Genomic DNA, 26,301 nt, shown 5'->3' with positions numbered 1-26,301 from the left:
GTCTCATTTTTTATACATCTTCTTTACTTTTGGCAAAACTTTTACGTAATCTACGTAAGTTGCAGTTTTTACAGATAATTATAGAAAAAGATTTTGGGTGGTATTAGCATAGAGGTAAATATCCAGAGTAAATAAAAACATGGGAATGTCATCTCTAACAGCATTGGCCAGTATTAACTTCTTGTTTACATTATAAAAAAATTATTTATTATTAAACCTCATTTTGTAACCTTCAGTTCTTTCAAGTGTGAAAAACTGAAGGACATTCAATTCCGTTTTTTTAACAATGAAGAAAAGAAACACAACAAAAATATGGTATTAATATCAGTTTCAGCCACATTATTATTTTAAACATTGGTAGACTAATGCTCAGACTAGATTGCATCCCTAAACTATAACCATTAACATTTGCTGCTGGACCTATTTGTTTCTTCACATATGTACAGTTTTTGTATTAAAGTTGTATTGGGATGATTTTGTTACAGTTTGGAAAAGCCATTTAATGCTAAACAACCACAAGATTAGACTGGTTGCATAATCATATTCTGAACTTCATGGAAGTCCTCCACATCTATGTCATTAGGCTGTCATTACGTGAGAAAAATAATGCATTTCCCAGATCAGGTAAAATGGGGGTTCTAGGGCAGAGGCGCATATTTATCCAGCTTGGCAACGCGGCGTGGGAGTCATTGCCGATGAGAGAGCCAAGACTGGGGATGGACAGATGACATTGCGGCGTAATGGCAGTGCTCAGGCCAGATGTCTCACAGGACATAAAAGTAGGATAAATGTTTGTGCCAATTCATTTCCTTTCGCCTGCACTCCAGCCCCCCTAAACCCACCGCCTCTCGTTTCGCCTTACCAGGTCCGGCCAGCTGAAGGGCACCATCTAAGCGAGGGACTGAATCAAGTGCTCACTGGTGCAGTCCAGAGAAAGATAGTCTGTCTTCCTATCTTCCTTGGCATTTTTAAATGGATGCAAAAAATATTCGTTAGGTATGATGTTTGAATGCATCCAAAAAAGATGTAATAGTAAAGGCTCCTCCATTAACGTTTGAATAAAAGGCTAAATTTACTTTCCTTTTTTTAACAATGGCGCAAAAAGACAATTTCTAGATGGAAGTAGCTCAATCTGAAGTGAGACATATTGCATGACCCCAAGTATGGATTCACTGAGGTCTGAAAGTCCACCGCTTCGATACAATCTCGGTGACTTATTCCCTCCACAAGTCAGCGGAGATGTGGAGATGCCATTCCTGTGGGCATTGCGTGGCCCGTGGGCACTCGGGTTCAATTCTCTGTGCACCCAAACAATTCATCAGGCTGACTTTTTATCTAGTTATATATGTCACAAAAGACACACCAACTTCAAGACAAATCTCTACAGAATGTGATGTAATAAATTTCCAGAAATAACATTCATTCCTCTTTGGGCTTTATTATTTCTTCCGTGAGCAAACGTGTTGACATCCAAAGGGAGTCGTGGCAATAAGGAGTTGGGTTTTTTTTTGAGGGGACGGTTTCTGGGACACTCTTGCCAAATGTTTTTCATTTACAGATGACACGTCCCAACCAGGTTTTATGATCCCGCAATTTAAGAGGTTTGAAATATGACAAGATATATATATATATGTGTGTGTGTGTGTGTGTGTGTGTGTATATTTAACTACATTGAACCCAATATAGTGAATAATGCAAGTCCTGTACAAAAGATTAATAATTGCTGTGCATGTTGTAGCACGTATGGGATAATAAAAATGACGTTATTTTATTCTAACAGCCAAGCACCACAGAATATTCAGTTCAGACTGCCTCAGAATCCATCAGCTCAACGCCACATTTTTCGTCGTTGCCATGATCTGCAGACGGTTGTTGAACGGTGAAGCAGTCCAGAGTCACTTTTCCAACATTCATATTGTGTCGAGCTCGGCGGGTGAGTTCACAAACCACTTTCATTTTGACCCGTCATTTTTCTCTGCTGAATTTGGCCGTGTGATTAAATGCCTTCCCAGACTCGCAAGCACCCAAAGGGGCAACTGCTTCCAGGATCGCACCAAATGTGTAGCTCCGAAGAGCAGAATAGGACAGAATAAAATCGTTTGAGAGCGAATGGAGATGCGAAGGCGAACTAAAATGTTAATGTAGCCTAGAACGAAAGCGGGAGGTGTGAGTTTTCTGAATGTAAATGAACCGCGAGCACATGAGAGCACTCAGACTACACCAGCCATTGTTCCCCGATGACAGATCTCTGTATAACCACTCTAATTCATTTTCTGTGCCTCATCAGTCCTGTATTCTCACAGGTGCTGCTCTGTTAATGTCGTACATTATCTCGCCTGGGTCTTTTCACTTTTCACTGATTTTCAAAATTGGAAGGAAAATACGGAGACTATATGTCTTGTTTGGCAAATGGGTCGTCTGAAATTGTGTATGAAGGATTATAGTCATGTTTTAGATATTATAATTTTGTGAGAAAAAAAACTCTTCACACACTCTTGTGTGTGTGAAAGTGAAAGCCTGGTCCTCGTAATAAAATGTGAATGGAGCATAGAACCTGATTGAGTCCAAGTAGCCATCTATATTGTCACGTCGACGAGCTGACGGGGGACGGAAGCGCAGAGACGGGACATTCTGGGAACAAGGATTTATTAATAAATACAAATAAACATGGCGCGATGGCCAAAAACTGGAGAAACAAAAAGGGGAGAACTGAAAGTAGCCCGTAGGCATGTGTGCCAATTACCAGAACTGAAACAAGGATACAAACAACTGCCAGGTCCACTAAAGGGTTCACAAAGATGTCCCAGATGCTGACGGGCGTCTCAACAGCGCCTTTTAACTGCACCCTGATTGGGCACAGAAGATGTCCTGCAGCCAATACTGACATGGATCCAGGTTTCTGAGTAAAGGGCCATCACAATATCATAAAGGGGCCAATAATTTGTCCAACATCCTTACACCCAATCCCTGAATTTGGTAAGGTTTATACATTTCATCAGTCACAACATGTTGAAAGAATTACACAGTAAAATCCCCTCACCAATTTTACATGTTTTTTTTACTGTACACTCACAAACACACACAACATGTGAGAAATCCACTGTACATTTTACTTCTCTAAAACTTCTCTGTTTTTTTGTGATGACTAAAGCCTGCTGTCACGACGGCGAGCTGACGAACGAAGGAAGCACAGAGGCGGGACATGATGGGAAACAATGGTTTATTAATAAATACAAATAAACAATGGCCTGATGGCCGAAAACGGGGAATAAAGGGGAGAACAAAAACCCGCAGGCGTGTGGCGATCGCCAGAACTCAAAACACTTTAAGCAGAACTGTTACAAAGTCAAGTTCACCAGGCTTCACCAAAGAGTTCACTAAAATGTCGCCGCTGCAGAATGTACTGACGTGAATGTTCTGAATAATGTGAAGTCCTTTAACAGAAGCAGAGGTCTCACGACTGAGCTCAGACTGAAGACGGTTTATTTAGAAAGTTCTGGACTATAATAAGCGTCTGTAACTGCGGTTCTCCAGATATTTGGGAAGTAACCCAAACCCAGAGTAACACCAGGGTGGTAGTAGTCTAGCGGGTAACACACTTGCCTATGAACGAGAAGACCCAGGTTCACTTACTACCATTTTGTCCCTTAGCAAGACACCCTGAGTGTCTCCAGGGGGGGACTGTTCAATTAATTAAACATTTAATTAAAATTTACCTCGAAGCTCTCTCGATGGACAAGGCTTCAAATACGTGCAAGGTCACACTATTGGACCTGATCACAATATTGGATTTTTCGAATATGTTTATGATGTTTTATTGTGTAAAAAAACGAAGCTTGACTATATTATTTTCCCACTGCATCAGATTTTTTTTTTTATTTCATAAATTTTTTAGATTTAGTTAGGGCCAATTAAAAATGGATTACGGACCATAGTTTGGACATCCCTGCTGTAAATTAATGATTTCTTTGTTTCTCAATTTAATGATTGTCACACTTGTGTATGTGACAGCTTTGAGTAAATAAGGATTGATGACATCTCAAAACAGAGACATTGATGGAGTTGCTTCTACACTTCTTAAAAGATATTGAAGGCCATGTGCCAAGCATTTTGAATTAAACCTCTGCAAAGCCAGAGGAATATTTTAATTTTGGTGTGAAAATGTTGGGACTCAGGACATAGGGCAATGCTCTATATATATTTCGTTAATCTTCTGGATTTCAGAAATAATTATGAACTAAGTAATAAAGCTGGCTTTTCCACTGCATTTCAGCGCTGCCACAAAATGACCTGCTGAGATCATTTTGATGATCCCCTCATCCCCTCAGTGAGATGCTGATTGAGTCATGCTGATTGAGTTAGAATAGCAGACTGGAAGCTTTAAAAGGAGGGTGATGTTTGAAATCATTGTTCTTCCTCTGTTAACCATGGTTACCTGCAAGGATATATGTGCAGTCATCATTGCATAAAAAGGGCTTCACATGCAAGGTTATTGCTGCTACTAGGATCAAAAACGTCAAGGAGAGAGTTTCAAGTGTTGTGAAGAAGGCTTCAGGGCCCCCAACAAAGTCCAGGAAGCACCAGGACCATCTCCTAAAGATGATTCAGCTGCGGGATCTGGGTGCCAGCAGTGCAGAGCTTGCTCATGAATGGCAGCAGGCGGGTGTGAGTGTATCTGCACGTGTCATAGAGATATGCGTGAGTCCCAAATGAAGTGCGACAAAATGTAAATTTTAATTTCATTTTAGTTCCACGTACTTTTCCCAGACATCTGTGGACAATATGGGGCATACCCTCCCATGTACTTCATGGGTAGTCTAATCGTAAATATTGTAAATAATGTTAGTAAGGTTTTGTGTATCGTGGTAGCCCTTGTTTCATTCATTTTGAATGGCTAACTTGGGCTCTGATGGACAGAGAGCAGAGAACCAGTTTTGTACCAGGTAAATAAGCTCTATTCAGAGTATTGATTTGGTACATACACAATCATGCATGCAATGCTGCTAACCACAAATACACAAAAAAATATTTCATTGTAGTTTCTTATTTTCAACATAACCACAAAGAACACACCAATGAAAAAGAAGGTTTCATGCCAGAAATCCCCTGAGGTCAAGTCAACAGGCTGTTTCCCCTTCTGCTCCTCTGTAATTGGGAGGTAAATCTTACTGTATGAAATGATTCGAGAGGACAGGCCGACTATATCCTTAAATTCTGGCATACTTGTCACATTGCCTGATCACTGGAGACTTTACTGTGATGGCCACCCTTCCACCGCTCTCATCTGGATGAATAATATTTTCTGTGTGCAGGCATAATGGCTTTTCTCTGCTGAATTTGGCCGTGTGATTAATTGCCTCCGAACACTTACGCTTCTCATCAACCCAGAGGGGAACTGCATCCAGGATTTCTCAAAGTCACAAATCCAAACTTGTAGTTCATGTCCTCGCCTTGTGTGTCCTATATTGCCATTTGTTTATGCAACACCACCGGCCGTATCGCACCATTTACGGTCCTCAAAATATTACTCTGTTTAGTGTATTCTTTCTTTGACAGTCACATTGTGCGCTGCCATTGCACAGCACACAGTGACTTGCACAGTCATTAAGTGTAAAATACAACTGAACATTTTGGCTTAATTACTGTACTGTTTTGTACACGCTGCATTGTTGCATCGTCAGAACTCAGCAGCATTTGGAGCATAATTAGCCCGACTGAATTGAGACACCCTTGGCATGAGTTTTTTGTATATATCTAGCCGATCCAGCCGATGCCGAATCACAAACCAAACACTCTTTCTTCTCCAGAAGTTACTGTTAATTGGGAGGATAATACATTTGACCCCTTTTAGCAATTAGTCAATTAATCAATTTATACCCAATCTGTTCATTTTTCAGAGTAATTACAAATGCTGGATGAAGTTAATTATAAGTGCTATTCATCAGCCTGCCATTTTGCCCAGGCAACACAGTCTTTTGAGCTTCAGAACATCTTTGATCACTAATGATCATGGGAGACATGGCCAGGTCACATGGTAATGCAAAAGGAAGGAGAATAGCGGTATTCTGATACCACTGATACTGCCTAATATAACCTTACACATTTCATGTGCAGCAAATTTTAATTTACGACGAGTTGCATATTATGGTGTTGTCATATCTTTGGCCATAAAACATTATTATTATTATTATTATATAATTCTCTATTGTAATTGTATAATATTTTACCATCATTATTAACTTAATCACACCCGAAAATGCTGGAAAATGAGACCATAATAATTCTATGTGTCATACATACAATTCAAATTCATACAGCTGAAATTAAACTTATCAAGTAAAAGTATACAAAAAAAATACAATAAGTTGGTAAATTTCCTGCCATATTCACCAAATCGAAACCACAATAGTTACCAATGTTTCATTCTTACGGAGTGGCAATGTTAGTGTTTGTGTGCATGTTGCATTGCTTTCACTTCGTAAATTTTCATTCATGCAAAGCATCCGACCTAGAGCGATTCCATACGGGTCCATTAAAATTCTGAACAAGTCGAACAAGAAAATGAAAACATAAACGAGCAACTCCATGCTAAGTGCCTGATTATGTTCATGCATTCTGAACACTGAATCCCTGCACTTCCACTTCCTTTCGGCTTCTTCCGTTAAGGGGTCACCACTGCGGACCAACCGGAGTTTGGGACCGGCACCAAGAAACGCATAGTCACATGCGTCCCCAGTGGCTGGGTTCTCTTTCACGTCGTCTAAATAGGTTAAATGTTTTGTTTAAAACAATGAAGAACGCCCTTACTATGGCCACTAATTGTTTCCTGGGAGATTAACTCTGACACATTAAGAGGATAATTGCTTATACGTTTTCTCTGAGCTCTCATTACGACAAACCCCATAAGAAACAAGTCAGCAGCTAATAAAAGTCTTCTCATTTTATCATTAGCCAGAGCCAGAAATTAAACAATTAGCAGCTAGCACCAGGGAAATGCTAATGACGTTTTAAGCTGAGCCTCGCTGCATTTGCCACATCTATTAGATTTACATTTCTTTCCAGAAATGTGATCAATTTAACGTTCTGTGAGAATTGAAAAGGGAAAAAAATAACTGCAGCGCTATGGCAACACGCAAAAATGAACGGTGTACAAGATGCTGCTAGTCAGTGGCCCGTGCTCCATAATGAAGTGTAAATCTTAATTAGGCGCCTAAGTGCATTTCTCCGCGACTGAATGTGCCCCAGTGGCCAACATGGTCCTTTTAACTTCTGCAACACCTGCTGTCATTTAGGCGTTAGGGATGAAAGTAGAATGCAGGCTCCAAAAAAAACGGTAAAACGCGTCCTTCAAACGAGGCCTGTGCTCTTCTTCCTGCCTACAGGGCCTGAGTGGATGCCACAGGATAAAAGGTCCGCCCCATACACGATAAAATGTGCATTTTGCAAATTGTATTCGCTGCTAATTTTGATGAATGAAACACTTGTAATTCTTTTTGATAGCAATGCAATTTCTTTCCGCCGTTCCTGTGTTACTGTTTATGCATTCGCAGCAGATATAGTTCAAGACTCCAGGGTTTCTGTCCCAGTTGTGGCCGTCACTTTACCCATGACATGGTCTTGTGGTTCACTCTCCTGAGCCATTATTCATTTCATACACACATACTTTTCCATGGCAACCTCGAATTCCTGCTAATTTTTTATTTTATTTTTTACCAGAAAATTCCTTGAAGTCATCAGGGGAGAAGTCTGAAAAGTTTGTTGACACCTCATCATAAATCAGGAGAACTAGGCTGCATAATGTCCTATGGCCTGTTTCTGAATTAAGAGGCACAGTATTTATGGAAAACATTATATAATGTTTTTTTTTTTTTCACAGACATATAATGACAATAGCCTGGCAATTAATTTCATCCAATAAAAATGTATATAAAAATTGATATTGACATTATGTTTTAATTCCAATACTTCCAATACCTAACAAATGCAATTAACATCAAGTATGCACCACAGCATGCACATTAACACTAATGAACATCAAAATGAATTTAATAATGTGAATTTAATTGAATGTAAATCATTTAAAAGATAGATTATGGCGCGCTATAATTCTGTTTGGCCTCTATGTATCTTTTGGCCTATCACGTTATGTTGCCTGGATGTTAATAAGCACAGTTGCAGTGTGCAATGTCTCTGCAAAATCTGCAAATATTTCCCACGGAGAGACAGATGACAGGAGACAAAAACGAACCCTACCTGGAGTACAGTAGAGGCAGCTAGTGCACAACTCGTCCTGGATTTCCTCGTACATATTTCATAGTACACTCTCCGTTTCCCACGTACACATTTCATGTGCCGCCTGGAACACACCTACAAGAACCGGTGCCTATTTATTCCTGCCGACTGCCAAAAGGAGCCTGGAGTTCTCGTGGACTACTGAAATGCGAACCACCGCTATGACATCCTTGGATGTGTCCACTTTGACAACTGCGACTCATTATAAACCTGCCGAGAAACTCATGTGAGCTCCACAGAAACTACGTCTCACAGTACAAGTTGTCAGGACTGAGGCGCATCTGTAGCGAAGGCTCAGAAATGTGTGGACACGTCGTTTCTCTTGCCAGTGCTGGAGTGAGAGAAACGACGCCCTCACAAATAAACAATCCAGCACTAAGTGGGAAAGAGCTGCACTAGTGGCAGCAAATCTTCCCAGCAATAAAAAGTTATGAATCCCTCTTCAATCTCCCTCTGGTAGACCCTTGACTAACACCCTACAATCAAAACCAGAAGGATAATGAGAAACTGTACAGAACTGAACTGCTTCACGCTGGCATGCATATGTCCTGAAATCTCATCACACTTACTGGACGTAACTCATGCATCAAGATTAATCACCATTCATCGTGCATCCCAGCAAGATTACCATGGGAGCAATGAATGAATTTAAAAAATGCATCTGCTGAGCCTAAAGTAGTTGCTGTTCCTGTATGTTCCTGTTATAACTTTCGTGTATGTCAGAAAGATGTAATATTCCTATATACTTTTGTGAAGTAAAAAAGCTATCGGATTTGATAGTGCTTGGCTTTTAATAAAATGGTTAAATACATAATATCACAGTAAAAATCATTGGAATGAGTTTCAGTATCAGGACAAAATGTACTAAGTTATGAGAATTGAAATTTTCTAGTGAATTTTTCACAAGAAGTCTGAAATGTTCAGCCTCTACAACAGCAGCACCTACAAATGAACATGCTAGCATCACATGACCACCGTGCAATTACATTTTTTACTCAATATGTCATAATAAAAGAAAAAAAGTATATAAAAAAATTACAAAGGTATATTTTATTCACATTTTAAAAATTGAATAGTTACAATCTTAGACACTTACCTATTATTGAAACACATTATAGGCCAAGATGTAAAAAGAAAGATGATTATTATCAAATTTTACAAATCACTTATCACTTCTAAGACCCATTGGCAACCCTTGACACCCATATAATGCTTTGAATGACTGTTAGGGGGTTGATATATGAATTTCATTGATTTATCTCTACATCTCTTCACACACTCTCGCCTCCAATTGTGTGTGTATGAAGAATTCCGAACAGACTCTGCTCCCGATGCAGAAATGCTTAATACCCTTGTACAACTTTTTTGACATCACTGTCCCCAACTGGTTTTAACAAGAGATTTTTACATAATTATAGCCAGCATTACAGCATAATCTATTTCGGGACATGATTGCACAGTAACAAGATGACTAGCTCCCATTTATATTTAATGAGATCCCAAGGCTTCTGATGTGACCTTGATAAATGGGCAGTGCTTACCTTATCCTTACAGGTTCGAGCTGAACGTAATCAAGATGAATGTTGCTTGTAGGGCCAATTATATACATACCTGCTGGTTTTGGTGTTTCGGCTCCCCATACTTTACCTTCCAAGAGATCAATAAGTTATTTATTGTTTTTTTTTTTATTATTTATTTAAGTAGGGCATGCCTACAGATGGTATAGCTGTAAAGCGTCTTCTGTGGTACTTATATATATTTTTTGGACGGTCTATTTTTTTTTTATGAATCCATTGGGAAAATGCAGTGTATGCTATAAAAATATAGGAAGTGGGAAGGTAATGGTACAGCCAACAACAATAATTTTTTTGCATTTCACATAAAAATAACCAACTGATAAACTTAAAGCTTATTTGTTTTGTATTTTTCACTTGAAATTGGACAGATATTATGAGGTTATATTCAATAAGATTTTGTTCCCACTAATCATAACTTCTTGTTGTAATTGTTAATGAATCAATTAACCTATTAACAATGTTATTTACATTGGGCAGTGGTGGCCTAGCGGTTAAGGAAGTGGCCCCGTAATCAGAAGGTTGCCGGTTCGAATCCGAGGTGCCACTGAGAAAAAGCACCGTCCCCACACACTGCTCCCCGGGCAGTGACAATCACTTCACTTTCATTATACAGCCTGTGTATGTCTATGTCCTAGTGAAGATCTCAGTTTTAAAACCATAACGATGAACGTGAAAGGTCGTGAAATATCACAGGTCTTTTTCAAATAATATGGAGTGGGGCCATTTCATTCTGAAGCTGTAGGCACACACACACACACACACACATACAGAGGCAGAAAAAAAAGAGGAAACTCATTACCTGACATGAGAAGAGAGTGAACCATTAAAAGCTGTAGGCATGCCGCGTCTGCTCTGTGGACAACACACACAAGAGAAGACAGGCCACTGTCAGGTGTCCCCCAGTCTTCCAACAGCAGACGCCAGCGCCCATTGTCGCAATCGGAATGTCTGACTGCGCCTGACAGGTCGTCTCCGGGCCGGGGAAAGCGGCTCCCGGCAGCAGCTCCTGTATACAGGCCACACAACCACCAAGAGAAAATCAGTAAAAGGCACCTCATGATATCTGTAATAATATGAGCCGCAAAATCAAATGCATGGAAACGAGACACGCCAGCTGACTGCTAAATATTTTATAGTGCATATTTTAACGGCACGGATCAAGGACGGATTTGGCTGATGCTATCATGTCAATGTGCTGTGTGCATTTTGTAATAATTGCATGAACATTTGAGGAGAACATCTGAAGTCGGGTTAGGGCACTTGGACATCATGGTGATGGATGTATGCTTTGTACAATTTCTGTATTTTAATCTGTGCGTGAAATATGAATTTCAAATGGGGTTTTTTTGAGTGTCCCTTATGAATATAAATATTTCCTATTTCAGTTCACTTTGAATTTGTTTCACCTCATCAGTTTGTACTCAGGTGTAGTCTGCACCAAGCACTAGATGAGTATCTGGTAGTCCACTTATTTGGGGATTCATTCACTTTTATTACCTGCGCCAACAAGGCTATATTTCAACCCAGTTTTTCTGCCTGTGTAAAGGATTGCACAAAAACTATCTGCCCCACTTCCATGGAACTTGGTGAACATATGAGGCGTGGGCTGATAAAGAACTGGATTCATGTCACAGGGCAGGTCCACAAGCCACTTGTCACATGTACATAGAACATTTTATAGTTCAATTATTTGATTGTTTTATTAATCCCTGATCTTCAACCCCAAAACCGGCTCCCTATAAATCCTCGGTGTTGTAGGCATCTGATCTTCAGCCCTGACTCATTCCCCATGGCATCACACTGTCAAGGTTTCAGACATAGCAAGATTAACTTGTTAAAAATTGATTGCCAGCCTTATTACTTATATACACATATTACATGTACAACAATTATTATTGTTGTTGTTGTTTTATTTTTCTGTTGTGAAGAACTTGACAATAAAGTTTAAATTCCATTATTTTAAAAATAAGCCACCAGTCAAAAATGGTGACAGACCTACTGATTTATGGATCATTATTTTTCTGGTTATTGTGTAAATAACATAACATAACTGAAGACACAAAACTACGAAATAACATGCGTTTTACGCAAACATTTCAACCACCTTACGTTAGGTTTTCCATCAGTTCCTATGTTGAGCACGATTGTCATTGTGAAACACTGCAGCAAAGCCCACGGTGACACCACGAAATGTGTCATGACAGGCGCCTGGGGAGCAGTGTGTGGGGACGGTGCTTTGCTCAGTGGCACCTCAGTGGCACCTTGGCAGATCGGGATTCGAACCGGCAACCCTCTGATTACGGGGCCGCTTCCTTAACCGCTAGGCCACCCCAATTAATTAATAATGCTTAAGCAGTCATCAAGGCTAAAGAGACTCTACAAAACTTGATGTTTCTTGCCTCCATCATCGTTTCCATAGCCTCCAAACCTTTAACTGCTAGCGTCAGTCCTAACAAGGTGAATCAAGGGGGATTTTGCTGATCGACACAGGGGCTCTGGAGCCCAGTTAAAAGGACAATGTCCTGTTACTCCCGTGCCATGATTTCTGGGTAACTTGACCACCCAGGTTTCAGCAGCGTTCAAAGAGCGCCAGGTTATGAACGGCAGGCCCAGGCGACCGCCAAATTGGCCACGCGGCTTAAACGTGAAAAGGGACACCCCCTCCTTCACACTCTCTGCTGAGTCCTACCCTCAGTGCGGATCTTATGTGCTCCCATGATGAAATCAAGGGAAATATGCTTCCGCCCTCACAGTTCATTAGCATGAAGGTACATGCCAAATTCCTCTTGCCAGGTCCAGGGGAGTGGGGGCCAGGACAAGGAACTGCAGTAAAGTTTTTTTGTGTGTGTGTGTGTAATTAATATAATAAATATACCATTTTTTGCAGAAGCCTTGGTTGCTACGCAACATGTTATCTCGCCTTCTAAGTCGGTGCAATTGGTACTGTGACATGTTTTCTGAGGGATTATCGAATCTGAGGGATCCTGCTGCAGTTGGTAGTCGCAGTCAGGGATTTGGGGCTGCTCAAACAGTGGCACTGATTCAGAGAGCAATTATTAATAATGAAAGAAAAACTGGTGTGGAGTTCTGAAGAACCGTCCTATTTGACTTCACAGTCATTAGGGGCTTTGTGCATAACAGTTTGAGGTGAGATTAATGAGGATCCATTGGACAAACGCTCATTAGAGGAAACGCAATTACGATGAAGACGTGAATTGGGCAAAAGAACATCTCAGAGACAGTGAAATGCTTTGGAGGCTTTCCACGAATTTGCTTACGGGGCTCTGAGGAGGCTGAAAAAACGAATTTCACACTTCGGGGGTTCCTTCCTATGGATGTAAAATGTCTAACTTGTTTTTATAAGGCTACAGTCTGTTAACCTGGGGACTCAGATGAGCAATGAACGGACAGTGTGTGAATCCTGCCACCGCGATCCTTACAATGTGGCGCTGCTGAAGTCTGCATTATTAGCCAACACATAATTAAATCCAAAAAGCAAAGTGAGTGATTGCTTTCATTAAGAAGCCCTGCCTCAATTTAGAACCACTGGCCTGGAAGGCAGATCATGTTTCTGTGTGTCTTTTGGTTTGTCATCTCACCGTGGCGGAGAGGGGGAAAAACAGGATCATCCAAAAATTCACGTCAACGAGAGGACGTGTCAACCCCCACCCCACCCCCTCCACTCGGAGGCGTGCAGATACCTCGGCACAGAAAACACACTTTAGCATTCTTATGGTACCATCTGCTTGTAAAGAAAATGAGGGTTTCATGCCTGGTTCTGATTCATCTTACAGTAGAGGAAATTCGAGTGGAGGGGGAAGTGGTGGCCTAGCGGTTAAGGAAGCGGCCCCGTAATCAGAACGTTGCCGGTTCGAATCCCGATCCGCCAAGGTGCCACTGAGCAAAAGCACCATCCCCACACACTGCTCCCCGGGCGCCTGTCATGGCTGCCCACTGCTCACTCAGGGTGATGGGATAAATGCAGAGGGCAAATTTCACTGTGTGCACCGTGTGCTGTGCTGCTGTGTATCACATGTGACAATCACTTCACTTTCTTTAGATTATGAATAGATATGCATTGTTGTCTCATCGCTTTTCTCCATAGCAGGCTTGCAACTACTTTCAAATGCGATTAAAATCCCACGATGTTCCAGTAGCTATTGTGCTCCGCTAATGTGTGCCTTGATGAATGCGCAGCCTCTATTGATTCATTTTGGTTCGGGTAGCTGTGCCTAATGTACAACGTTGCCGATAGTTTTTAACGCGCCAAGCCTAATGCACAAATCAGCGCTGCCTCCGGGTGGAGGAAAAATCCCGACGACTGGGAGCAAATTATGGAGGTGGGGTTTCTGAACCCGCTCCTTCCACCGGCGAATCATAAAGAGATTAACAGTGCGACGTCGCCGAGCTTCTGCGAGATGAAACTAGACCTCGGATGTAATCAGGCGATTACATGGGCATGAGTGTCGCACCTCCAGCAAACAATCAGACACACGTTCCAGTGTGCGATTTTTCTGATTACAAAGAGATCACAATTTGTCAGAGTCACTTTAAGTCCATAAAGACTCTGCAGGGTTTCTGGGTGGTTTTAATATGAGGTCACTTTATGGAACAAATGGCAAACCACTCTGACCTATGACCTTCAAAAAACACCCACTTCCTTTTATTTGAGTGAACCTGATACCTTTGGTGCAGCAAACACGTAATTTGTAGAGTTAGATAATGAACTTTTTGTCCACCTACAGATGTCAGGACTCATTAAAAATTGGTGAGTGGGCAGCAGGAGAATATGAACTTTCTACAGAAAGGGAATGATAATTTGCCGTATTTCGTCCGTATCGGACTTCCCCTCAGATTTTATTTTATTCAGTTCTTCACAAATACAAACTGCTATCACATTTAATAACAACGTGGTGAATATGTCCTTTTTTAATACATACATTTTATCCTATTCTCTTGTAGGAAATACATTCTGGAAATTTTAAGGCACACAAATCTCCTTATGATGCATTCTGGATGAACCCCAAAAAATTGAGAACTTTGCACTTCGCACAAAAGAATTATGCAGTGACATAAAAAAAAACTGGAACACAGTACGAAACATTAATAGGACAATAAAACAGGTTTTTAACCATTTCCATTGAAGGTGAAAGTGAAACTTTGCTTTGCGTGAAAGGTGTATTTCCTCTGAAGTTTTGGGAGTTTTATTTTTTATGTTGTTTTTTTAGGTCATGGCCCTTTCTGTCAGTAGCTGTTGGCTGGTGACAATTTTGACACTAATCAGGGAACCTGGGCGGTAACTTCCTATTAACATCTTTAAAAGGTGCAGCCATTGGGATGCCATGCACATCAGACGCAGACATCACTAAAGTAATGAGAAGATTCATTACACATCCACACTTGCTTGATAAGTGGTCATATTTAAACTGTATACGGAATTGCTGTCAAGATTAACAATTACTGAACCATGGGGAGAAAGAAGGATGGGGAAAGATGCCAGTGCTCTTGAGTCCAAGTGAAATCAAATAATTAAACATATTTGGATAAATGTGTGCTAAAACATTTCCTTGGGGTGAAAACACACTTCATTGTCCAATACACAATAAACATTTTCGTTGAGTTATTGTGGTAATTTTTATAGTTTGTTGAGATCAACTTTATATCAACTTCACTGTGTTTAGAGAAGCTGGAACAAAATGAGTATACATTGTGGAAATGATGAACAAATGATCAGGTCATCTCATCTATGAAGTTGAGGTTGAGTTTTTTTTTCATTTCAGCTATATATACGGTAAATAGTGAAACAAAGTAAAGTTCCTCCGGAACCTGGTCCTACGCGTAAACTGGGCTACATAAAGTGCAAACAGGGGACACGGGTAGTGCAAGAGCAACAGTTAAGAAAAAAACTAAAAAAGGATTAGGTTAGCGCTAAAATAGTGAAATGAATAATAAATGTGCAAAGTAAAATAGTGAAGTGAAAGTCACTTGTGATACACAGCAGCACAGCACATGGTGCACACAGTGAAATTTATCCTCTGCATTTAACCCATCACCCTTGGTGAGCAGTGGGCAGCCATGACAGGCGCCCGGGGGGCAGTGTCAGCAGGGTGAACAGCATTGGACTGAGCTCGCAGCCCTGAGGAGCTCCAGTGCCCAGTGTGGTGCTGCTGGAGATGCCGTTCCTGATCCGGACAGACTGAGTTCTCCCAGTCGGGAAGTCTGAGATCCAGTGGCAAAGGGAGGTGTTCATGCCCAGCAGGCTCAGCTTCTCGACCAGGTGCTGAGGAATGATGGTGTTGAATGATGAAGTCTATGAACAGCATTCTTGCATATGTGTCCCTATTGTCCAGGTGGTTGAGGGTCAGATGCAGGGTGGTGGCGATGGTATTGTCTGTCGAGCGGTTCAGACAATAGGCGAATTGCAGTGGGTCAAGGGTGGAGGGCAGCAGGGTCTTCATATGTTTCATTACCAGCCTCTCGAACCACTTCAACATGGGTGTAAATGCAACGAGACGGTAGTCATTGAGATACAATACTGAAGACTTCTTAGGCACGTTGGAATAACGTTGGTGCTCAGTGAGTTGTTGAAGTTGAGAACATCTGCCAGCTGGTCTGCACGTTGTCTGAGCATCTTCCAGGGATGTTGTCTGGTCCAGCAGCCTTTCGTGAGTTAACTCTGTAAATAGTTTTCTTCATGTCCACCGTGATTATATACAGCACCTGATCACTGGGAGGAGGGTTGGATTTCCTCGCTGTCACGCCACCCTGTTGGTCGAATCGTGCGTAGAAGTCATTCAGCGCATCCGGTAGAAAGGGGTCACTGTCACAGGCTTTGAGGTTTTAGTCCTGTAGTTTGTGACGGCCTGGATGCAAAGGATGCAATGAAAGGTGCGATGTAGATAAAGCTTTGTCTTCTTAAAAAATTATATATGGATGCAACTGGACAGTAGTGTCAGTACCCAATTGGTACCACTTGCCTGATCGGTTCCACACGTGTACCTAACCCTACCCCTAAACTAACCGCAACCGCTGCGCATGCACGGAACCGATCAGGCAAGTGGTATCGGTGGATTGGGCACTGACAAGTACAACCATGCTATTCCAACTCCAACTGTGCGAAGGTAGTGGCCACTAGTGGTAGGAGGTAGCTTGACAATGCTGGAGTTAACAGTTTAAGTTAATTGGACCCCCTGAGTCAGGTTGGTTAGACTTATGCACATTGCCTACAATTATAACTGTAGATTCTCTCTCTCAAACTAATGTCTAAGACACACAAAACGTCACATAAAAATGGTCGACACTTATTTAATAAAGTTTATCAGCCAGGTCTTGGCCCAGCATGGCTTCTTCATGGTAATAGACAAAAAGTTGGACTTGTGTAAAGGAAAAAGCACCAAGGGGTTCTCAAAGGCTCTCATTGCAGCTGATGAACAAGTACCACAAGTTAAAACAGTGAGATTAATTAACCACAAGACATTATGTGACACCGCCCGGGAGAGTTCTTATGCACGTCGTGTCATATCAGGACGAGTCCACGGCCACTCGTTAGCTGTCCTGCCACTTGTTTAAGCTCCGACTCCCCTCCCCTCCTCTCCTCACCCATTACGAGAGGCAGATGGCTAATTGAAAGTGTGCTGTGTGGGAAATGAGCACTGTCCATTCCGCTGTGGCCCCGTGACAGGCCTAACAGGGAGCCGCTGCCTTGTTTCTGCCTCAGACAGCCCCAATTAAACAGAGCCCGAGTCAGGGTGGTGAGGTGCAGCGTGTGTGGCTCAGATGGGCACTACGTTAAAAAAAAAAAAAGAAAGAAAAGTGTTTAATGTGTAAATGAGTTTTCAGGGCTTGTGAAGTACAGATAAAACGCGGATGTCAGGCTGGTTGTGTTGCGTCTCATACCTGATCACAAGTGGCGAATGCAGACAGAGAATGCCATTGCCACTGACAGTGTCGCCATCAGATAACAAAGACCATCTCCACAGTGCCACCTAGTGTGAGGAGAGTGAAGTGCCAGCCCCACGTTTCTCTTCTTGCATGCATTTGTAAGATGTTTCACTGGACTCCTCAGATCCAAAAGTAATACATCCATGCCTGCCCTAAAGTTAGAAATATACAGAATATACGAGCATGCCTCAATTGAATACAGCACATTACTTATGGCAAATAAGTCTTAATAATTTTTTTTTATATAAATAAAAATAAAGCGGCTGTGCAGGTGTAGCTGCTCGGGTCTCAGGTTTCACCATGTGTGATATTTTTATTTATTTGTTTATTGTAATTAATCATGACTTGGGTCATATTGCATGGTTTTATGGCTCCTCAGATAATAATAGTTGGTAAGATGATGTGGTAGTAGCCTAGTGGGTAACACACTTGCCTATGAACCAGAAGACCCAGGTTCAAATCCCACTTACTACCATTATGTCCCTGAGCAAGACACTTAACCCTGAGTGTCTCCAGGGGGGGACTGTCCCTGTAACTACTGATTGTAAGTCGCCCTTGATAAGGGCATCTGATAAATGCTATAAATGATGTAAATCTGAACTTACCAAACTGCACAATGATCATTTTATTCTGAATTAGATATAGAAATGGGAAAGAAAGTTAGGAACATGTTTCATTACACATTTAAATCTGATCACATATCACACACCCTGCTCCCCAGGCGCCTGTCATGGCTTCCCATTGCTGATGGTTAAATACAGAGGACACATTTTGTTGTGTCACTGTGTGCTGTGCTGCAGTGTTTGTAATATAGTCTGTGGAATATCTTTCTGATGGACGCAGCAGCTTCACAGACCATGATGCATTATGCTGATGGATTGGACGAAATCACATAAATAGAACTGGGACATGCATTCATGATCGTGCAGGAGTGGTGTGGAAGAGAGAGAGTCACTGTTTTTACTTTTAATGAAAGTAAAAAAAAATCTTTGCGTTTTTCACTCTCAATTTGGTTGCAATGGTACGGTGATCCAAAGAGGTTGTAAATTTTGTCCTATAATTTTTGTCCTCTCAAAATGAATGTATAGTAACACAAAGTTGTTTGGGTCCTAAAATAGATAGAAAAGGTTTACCTTGCATATACCCTTGCGTACCATCATAAAATAAACTGAATAGCAGCAGCGCCCCGTCCTGGTTGAATCCCCAACCACCCTGCACCCAGCATCCCGGTATGGTCCAGCAGCCACGACCCTGGATATGCACTGATGGAACGTGAATGAGTGAGAGAGCAGAAATAGGATCATATTTAAGATTGTTCTTAAGGTCCAATGGCCCTATATTAAAGCACCTTCTTGGGGCAGTGGTGGCCTAGTGGTTAAGGAAGCGGCCATGTGATCCGATCTGCCCGGGTGCCACTGAGGTGCCACTGAGCAAAGCACCATCCCCACACACTGCTCCCCGGGTGCCTGTCATGGTGCCCACTGCTCACCAAGGGTGATGGGTTAAATGCAGAGGACAAATTTCACTGTGCGCACCGTGTGCTGTGGTGCTGTGTATCGCAAGTGACTTTAAAAGTTGGATCTCAGGAGTGGGCTGCCTCCCCTGAGAACACAATGCTGCCACCCTGTGGTTCATGCACAGTACAGTAAAATATTAAAATACACCTAACTGAAAGAATGCAAAAGTACTGCAAACTATGGTGACTTTGGATAGCCAGTGATGACAGTGACTTTAAAATGTCTTTGGAGCCGAGCACTGCCCCCAATATCTGATAAATGTGCTGATTTAAGTTTCACCACTTTTTTTGTTGTGATTAAAAGATTTGCTGCCAACCTCACAGTTTATATATTCTAGCATTACATGTGTGCATATTTAATCTTTTAATCCCAGGTTGTAAAACCTCACAGCTGCACTTTCCTCTGTATGGGAGGGGGGATTCTTCATTTCTGTCCGCCTGGTGTGAAGTGCATGGGTTGCCTTGCAGTTTAGTGTGGGGCCACTGACAGACCTTCCTTCAGGGTCCACTTGAACTCTGGAAAACAGACAGATTTGATTATGTTCTCATTTGCATAGAGCCGCCGGTGTCTGAGCCGCGGCGCTATTACGTTTCACGACGGGATCTGGCGCAGCCCCACAGGGGAACCCGGCATTTCTGCGTGGCAGTGGACTGTGAAAACCACATAGCTACTTATTCCACAGAGGAGATCCTATCTAATTTTAGGCCATGATTGAATGCAGCCATCGTAGCTGGACTGGAGAAGTCCTAAAACAGGATTTTTCGGGGAAAAACACACGACCCGCATTCATCCATGAAACAACTTTTAAACACGTTTTTATTTATTTATTCGTGCATGCATAATGCTTGTTCATTTCAAAACTATTTTCATGCATTTATTTATGCATGCGTTATGCTACTCGCCCTTTTCAAAAGTTTTTTCCTTTTTTTTTTTTACCCTTGAACAACGGTAAATCACTCCTGCATCAACTCTTCAGTCGCCGCTGCTGTTTATTTAAATATCCCTTTATGAGGGCTCAGGCCCCCTCACTCCCCAAAGGACCTTGACCCCGCGGCCCCCCGTCTGTACATTTCGGTGCCGTTTTTAATATCCTGCCCGTTGATCTGCGGGACGAGGCCGGCGTGGCCGTGTGACACGCCGCTGGTTCGTGTCATAATTTATTACGCACCATTTTTCTTGCGCGGCCAAGTTTACTGCAGCTGCCAGAGTGGTAACTGGCAAAGCTTAAGAGTATTACCATGAGGATTGTTGCGCATATATTACAGGGTTAAGTGCAAACCAATCTGGTTTGTACAAACACGGCAATCCAAACACGGAGCGCATCGAGCCTGATGAGTAACACGCCCGTCTCCGACTGATTGGTTGTATAAAGCACAGCGCCGACTTTGATTACGTTACATATCGCCGTGCGCGGATGATGATTCGTGTGCTGCGGATAGACAGGAGGCCGATTTGCCGCAAGGCCGCGAAATACAATGAGCGTGATTCACTTTGATCTTTTTTCCTTTTTTCTTTGTCCACGGTAACACGGGTTCGCGCGGGTCACGTGTTCCGAATTCGTCACGGGGACCTCAGACGTCTGAGCGAAATTGTTCTGGCGGTCCAAATGGAACACCTCCTCGGCCAATCGAAATCGATCTGCCGTGGATGACGGGAAGGGAAGCGTTGGTGGTTTCGGCCCTCAGGTAGAGTTACAGGCTCAGAAGACAAGGCCCCGCCTCGTGCCATGGGTCCCCCTCCTCGGACCGCTCTTCGGGCCTTAGCGTCCAGTAATCCCGCAAGCAACAACAAGCGGCGGCCATCTGTCGGCCTTCAGGGCCAGGGCCCGCGGACGGGGACGGGGACGGGACCCCTTTTCTTGTTTCTGGGGCGAAGGCTTTGGGCCCCGCCCAGCCCCGCGAGAACAGGCGAGCCTCTCACGGCCGACATCTGCCCGGCCAGCCCCCCGCTCGGCATTTTGTCACGCCGTTGCCGCGGAGCTGTCACTCGGAGAGAAACAGCGTGACCATGTTGATTAGGGTAACCTTCTGGGCGAGGAGTGGAAATACGCTGTCAGCTCATTACAAAAATACATAAGCCCTCACATTCAATTACTCACTTAGCAGCAGAAGATTAGTCTGCGGCGGCTGCCAACGCCGCGGCCTTCCTGGGGTCAGCGGGAATGGCTGCAATCAGGCGAGTCTGGGGGGCCGCGGGTGTATCGCTTTCCCCCCACCCCGGGCTCCACCCCTTATCGGCGGATCTGTCTACCATGGCGCGGCACGCTCTCGGCCCGTCCAAATTAACAAATATTTACGGCGAGGCGAGTGAAAGCGCAGGGCGCCCGTAAAGTGGATTTCATAGTTCATAAAACATCACATGACCGCGTCCCCTTCCTGCTGCAGACAGTCAGCAGGTCTGATTTGGGGTGAGTCTCACACACAACTTACGTTCGAATGTGTACACACACAGACACACACACACACGCTTCTCACATTCACATCGGTGCACACTGTCCCCACAGCACACACACACAGACACACATACTCCCAACATATGCAAGCATGCAATCACACACACTAATCCAGATGTGCAGGTACACACACACACACTTCTCACATTCACATCGGTGCACACTGTCCCCACAGCACACACACACACAGACACACATACTCCCAACATATGCAAGCATGCAATCACACACACTAATCCAGATGTGCAGGTACACACACACACACTTCTCACATTCACATCGGTGCACACTGTCCCCACAGCACACACACACACAGACACACATACTCCCAACATATGCAAGCATGCAATCACACACACTAATCCAGATGTGCAGGTACACACACACACACTTCTCACATTCACATCGGTGCACACTGTTCCCACAGCACACACACACACAGACACACATACTCCCAACATATGCAAGCATGCAATCACACACACTAATCCAGATGTGCAGGCACACACACATACACTTTGGTGCACACTGTCCCCACAGCACACACACACACAGAAGCAAAGTCCCAACATATGCAAGCATGCAATCACACACACACACACAATTTGACTTGTGCAGGCACACGCACACACATATACACTTCTCACATTCACATCGATGCACACTGTCCACAGCACACACACACACACAGTCAAACATAGTACCAACATATGCAAGCATGCAATCACACACACTAATCCACATCTGCAAACACACATATATACATTTCTCACATTCACATCGGTGCACACTGTCCCCACAGCACACACTGTCCCCACAGCACACACACGCAATCACACACACTAATTCACATGTGCAGGCACACACACATACACACTTATCACCTTCATATCGGTGCACACTGTCTACAGCACACACACAGACCAACACATGCAAGCATGCAATCACTCACACACACACACACTAATCCACATGTGCAGGCACACACACACACACACACACACACACACACACATACACACATAAACATAGTCCCAACATAAAGTGAAGTGACGTGATTGTCACATATGAGCACAGCACACGGTGCACACAGTGAAATTTGTCCTCTGCATTTAACCCATCACCCTTAGTGGGCAGCCATGACAGGCGCCCGGGGAGCAGTGTGTGGGGACGGTGCTTAGCTCAGTGGCACCTCAGTGGCACCTTGGCGGATCGGGAATCGAACCGGCAACCTTCTGATTATGGGGGCGCTTCCTTAACCGCTAGGCCACCACTGCCCCTACATATGCAAGCATGCAATCACACACACACACACAATTTGACTGGTGCAGGCACACACACACACATATACACTTACATTTACATTTACATTTACAGCATTTATCAGCCGCCCTTATCCAGAGCGACTTACAATCAGTAGTTACAGGGACAGTCTCCCCGGAGCAACTTAGGGTTAAGTGTCTTGCTCAGGGACACAATGGTAGTAAGTGGGATTCGAACCCAGGTCTTCCGGTTCACAGGCGAGTGTGTTACCCACTAGGCTACTACCACCCTATACACTTCTCACATTCACATCGGTGCACACTGTCCACAGCACACACACACACAAACAAACATAGTCCCAACATATGCAAGCATGCAATCACTTACACACACACACACACACACACTAATCCACATGTGCAGGCACACACATATACACTTCTCACATTCACATTGGTGCACACTGTCCCCACAGCACACACAGAAACATAGTCCCGACATATGCAAGCATGCAATCACACACACACACACACAGACAATTTGACTTGGGCAGGCACACACACACACACAAACATATACACTTCTCAAATTCACATTGGTGCACACTGTCCACAGCACACACACACACAGAAACATAGTCTCAACATATGCAAGCATGCAATCACACACACTAATCCAGATGTGCAGGCACACATACACACATATACACTGTGCACACTGTCCACAGCACACACACACACACACAGAAACATAGTCCCAACATATGCAAGCATGCAATCACACACACATATACACTTCTCACATTCACATCGGTGCACACTGTCCACAGCACACACACTAACAGACAAACATAGTACCAACATATGCAAGCATGCAATCACACACACACACACACACACTAATCCACATGTGCAGGCACACACACATACACACTTCTCACATTCATATCTGTGCACACTGTCCCCACAGCACACACAGAAACATAGTCCCAACATATGCAAGCATGCAATCATACACACACATACACTTCTCACATTCACATCGGTGCACACTGTCGACAGCACACACACTAACAGACAAACATAGTACCAACATATGCAAGCATGCAATCACACACACACACACACACACACACTAATCCACATGTGCAGGCACACACACACACACACACAATCCTCACATTCACAAATGTACACACAGTCCCCACAAAAAAACACACATATAGAAACAGTGCCAATATATGCATGCATATAATCACACATAACACAGCTCTATAACACATCTCTCCCAACACATCTGCAAGCATGCAATCATACATAACACAGCTCTATAACACGTACACACACTCCACACATTCTCACACGCACGCCAGCTCACATTCAAACATAAAAATTTCATACCTTCACACACAAAGACATTTTTATACTCACAAAATCTCTCACACAAACACACACACACACTTAAACACAAAACGCTTTAAATCAGTGGATGCGAGAGTGGAAATCCTCCCTGGACCATGAATCACACAGAGGTCTTGGCGCGAGACCCCCGCCACCCACGGCTCCCTCACGTCTCCCGGCCTTCGCCTTCCAATACGGATCAAATCTGTTAATGCCTGACATCGGCCGTAAACCGGCTGTCCGTCAGCGGGCCTCTCCGAGATTTGTTATGACTGAGGGGATCTGGGGTGACGCAGCCAAGGGGGCTTTCTGCTCCTCCTGCAGTGCCGCGCCTTTGATTGCGTGCAGAACCAGATACGTGCTTTGAACAGAGAGCAGAGCTTGCGGGATTACTTGTGCGCGGCAGATGGATTTCGTGCCATAAGCAAATATCTGTGCGTTCAGTCTAGGCACAGTCTGCGGCGTCTCCGAAAAGATTTCTGTTCTTTAAAATGTTGCCATTACTTGTTGTGTAACACTTCAAAAACAGGACCCAATAAATATCTTATTGCTTCTTCATAAGCAATCTTTATCTAATCTTTAAAAAAAAAAAAAAACATTTATAAAATGTACCATTTTATAATAAGACTAGTGTGTTTCACGGTGCGTTACGTTTTGTGTGTAGTACCCTATTAGTGATACTACGTGAGTCTAGAGCGGCATGTTACATTTTACATTTACAGTATTTATCATACGCCCTTATCCAGAGCGGCTTACAATCGGTAGTTACAGGGACAGTCCCCCCCTGGAGACACTCAGGGTTAAGTGTCTTACTCAGGGACACAATGGTAAGTGGTATTTGAACCTGGGTCTTCTGGTTCATAGGAGGCTGTGTTACCCACTAGGCTACTATCACCCTATGTGTGGGGTGTAGCTTGTACTTGCATTCTGTAGAGTTTTTTTGACGGTTCCTTTGTGCAGGAAGCAGTTGAGCTTCTGAACTTTGCTTCTCAGAGACATTAGAACACAGAAATATGGGAGGAAAATGATGCAAAATAGTTATCGTCCTGCAACTCTCTGCAGGAAGAACTTATTTGATGTTAGTGCTGCGGCAGATGTTGAGTTTCGCTCAAAGGATGACAATTGGAGATGTTTTGCCCACTTAAAACCAGCTATTTCTTGGAAATAAAAAAACTTCAGGCTTGATTCTGGTTGCAGAACAAACAAATTCATGCTATGAATTCTGGGATAGTCAGCGGGCCGAATTTGATAGAGCCTTCAAAGCCTCTTTATTTCGACTGCCAACCGGCCAGGTCCAGGGTACACCGAGCAGAATGTGATTCCTCCATACTTGCTCCATATTTTCTAGTTGGGTGGAGAAACGTTTCCCGCCTTCCCGCTCCTTATTTAATTGACTGGAAATGACAAAATTTGATATTTCTGTCATAAATAAGAGGCACAAGACTTTTTTTTTACTTTTTTACTTACTGTATTCTGTCTGCACTGCTCTTTTCTTGCATGCTTTGTAATCCTGTCAACAAATTTATAGTCTTGTATTGTGTTTAAAAGTGATGTGATTGTCATTGTGATACACCGCAACACAGCACATGGTGACACAACGAAATGTGCCCACTGCTTTTAACCATCACCCTTGGTGAGCAGTGGGCAGCCTTGACAGGCACCCGGGGAGCAGTGTGTTGGGACAGTGCTTTACTCAGTGGCACCTCGGCGGATCAGGATTCGGACTGGCAACCTTCTGATTACGGGCCGCTTCCTTAAACACTAGGCCACCGCTGCCCCACCCTTGTGTTCAAGGGTTCAAAGCATTTATTGTCGTGTGTACGGAAGAAATTGCATTTCTCTGCACAATGAGACTCTTT

This window comes from Denticeps clupeoides, chromosome 1 (assembly GCF_900700375.1).
Source record: "Denticeps clupeoides chromosome 1, fDenClu1.1, whole genome shotgun sequence".
Lineage (NCBI taxonomy): Eukaryota > Metazoa > Chordata > Actinopteri > Clupeiformes > Denticipitidae > Denticeps > Denticeps clupeoides.
The sequence above is the reverse complement of the archived record's forward strand: the minus strand, read 5'-3'. Positions refer to the sequence as shown.